The sequence below is a fragment of the Carcharodon carcharias genome, chromosome 16, assembly GCF_017639515.1.
Source record: "Carcharodon carcharias isolate sCarCar2 chromosome 16, sCarCar2.pri, whole genome shotgun sequence".
NCBI classification, from domain to species: Eukaryota; Metazoa; Chordata; class Chondrichthyes; order Lamniformes; family Lamnidae; genus Carcharodon; species Carcharodon carcharias.
In genome coordinates, this window is record NC_054482.1 from 99570541 (window position 1) to 99573224 (window position 2684).

At 43.9% G+C, this 2684-nt stretch overlaps 1 non-coding gene across 1 annotated transcript; it reads right to left on the reverse strand.

The window, feature by feature from the left end:
- Nucleotides 1-613: 613 nt before the first annotated feature.
- Nucleotides 614-863, reverse strand: LOC121289506. The gene has a single exon (XR_005945597.1). It is a non-coding gene; the product is annotated as a small nucleolar RNA SNORA53 (small nucleolar RNA).
- Between the last annotated feature and the right edge of the window lie 1821 nt (nt 864-2684).

The following is a 2684-nucleotide window of genomic DNA, read 5'->3' on the forward strand; positions in this document are numbered from 1 at the left end:
CTATACCTTGAGTGCCCTGCCATCCAATCTTAATTAGCACATTCATTTAGATAATATCACCAACTTCAACACCTATGTGTTCTTTTGTTCTGTTGTCTGTGACATCTTTTGATGATCTGCTTCTATCACTGTTTGTATGTCCCTACAACCACACACCCCCCCTCCACTTCTCATCCCCGCCCGTCACCCCCCCTCCCCACCCCCACCCACCCCCACACCTTAAACCAGCTTCCTTGGATTCACCTAGTTCTGTTGAAGGGTCATGAGGACTCGAAACGTCAACTCTTTTCTTCTCCGCCGATGCTGTCAGACCTGCTGAGTTTTTCCAGGTAATTCTGTTTTTGTTTTGGATTTCCAGCATCCACAGTTTTTTTGTTTTTGTGCTGGAGGTCCATATGTGGTGTGCTAACTGAAGGTTCATTGGATTAAAGCACTCCTGGCCTCCTCCACCTTCTAGCCCTCCCCTCCTCAGAGGAGGTGCCTCCAGTGGAGAGTTCAGCTCCCATTCTCAGGCTAAGGGAAGGCTTCCTGAAACCTGCAGGCCCAAAAAAGTTTCCTCACTGCAGAGTGCTGCAGTGCATTGCAATATTTAAATCAGATGGATTTTGATAAACGTGTCCACATAGCAGCAAAGTCCTGACGGCAGCAACAGGCTGGAGTAACAGGTTGTTCACATCAGAACTGAGGGACTACCGTGCAGGTATATCACTTTAACATGCCAATGACTCAAGTACCTTTGACTGTCCAACCACAAGTTGATGAATGTCACCTGCCAGCCCACTGGAGAACCCAACACCAGGGTGCAGAGATCTACCAGCAAGGCAGAACAGATACATCCCAAAGGTGGATCTAAGGAGCATGTGTTTTCTTTAAAAACTGTCCCAAACAAGGTTGAGAGTCTAGGCCAAGCAGCTGTTATACCGTTTGAAGTGTTGCTGATCATGCAGGCAAATATCAGTAACTTTGAAAGATCAATACTTGAGAGAGCACATTCGCGACTCCAGTGAGCCCTCTTATCCCGCCCGTGGATGAGATTAATACAAATGTGTCCTACCCGCCTGCCCATTGCGCCTGTGCGCCAACCTGAAGATTGCACAATTGGTGCTTCAAGGGCCTTAAGTGGCCGGTTAATTAATGGCGGGTGCACATCAGAGATCAACGTGTGCCCGCTCAACCAAACATCACAATGGCGCGCAATGACATTAGGACGCTCGCCCGACGTCACCGAGTGTCATTTAATGCGTGGGCATGTAGGCCCCGCCCCCACACACCAACGGGAAAATTCTGCCCTTGATTGAGGTTGTAGGACACTTCGAATCATAGGGCGGATTTTCTGGTCTTGCCCACTGCAGGACCAGAAATTCAATGGACCATTTGCTGGTCCACCAAATTTTTCTTCCCGCCCACCATGATTCCCGTGGCGGGGAGGACTGGAAAATCTTGCCAATAATCTATCCTCGCTTAGCTGAGAGTTTTCTTTACTTCTCTCTGGTAGAGTTTTTAATTTCTTCCAATCATCCTCATTCCCGGACTTCTTAGCCTTGTTGTAAAGGCACTGTTTCTTTCTGCATAACCTATGGTATTCTCTACAGAACCAAGGGAGGTTTCTCCTATTCGATGAAAATTTGGATGGTACATATTTGACCTTGGCTCCTGTCAAGACATTTTGCAGTTTGTCCTATTTTTCTTGCACCGACAATGAGATTAAGTTCGTAAAGTAACAATTACTAAAATTCTGAAGATATTTTCTCATTCCTTTCTTGCCTGCTCTTTTCCTAATGAAGAACTTCTTCTTGGCGTTTTCTTCATGGTTACATAAGAGATGCAGGTCAGAAATGATGACTGAGTAATTATTAATCCCTGGTTCTAAAGAGATCCATATGTACAAACTTATATTGTTGATGATCAGGAGGTCCAGCAAGTTATTTCCCCTGCTGGTTCTTTAACCAGCTGTTACACTCCGCTAATCAACAAACACATCTAAGAGATCTTTCATAGTATTTCCATAAGCGTAGCAATTTGGAATAGTGTCTCTTGCATTCCTCCTATTATGACGTTAGCATATGGAGCCTGAGTTTGGATCCTTTTCAATGTTTTGCTGAGCTCCTCAGCTTTATCTTTATCATCATGTTTTGGTTTGTAGACTATTCCTATGCTAACTGTACATCTCCCTTTTTTTTCTAGTTGATTCCATAATATTTCAATACTCACGCTATTACTAAGGTCTTTCTGCTCTGCCATGACAGGTTCAGTCCACATATTCAAACCCAGTCAAGTTCTCACTCAACATTCCCATTTGCAGAGTTGATTTATTAAGAACATAAGAAATAGGAGCTGGAGAAGGCCATTCAGCCCCTCGAGCCTGCTCCATCATTCAACAAGATCATGGCTTGATCTTCTACCTCACTCCAACTTCCCACATATCCATTAATTCCCTTAAGTATTTAAAAATTTATTGATCTTGGTCTTGAATATACTCAATTATTGCAAATCCATTGCTCTTTAGAGTAGAAAACTCCAAAGCTTTGCCACACCTTGAATGAAAAAAATTCTGCTCATCTCAGTCCTAAGTGATAGCTTTTTATACTGATATTGTGACCCTGTGTTCTAGATTCCCCAGCCAGAGGAAACATTTTCTCAGCATCTGCCCTGTCAAGCACCTGAAGAATTTCCTATGTTTCAAT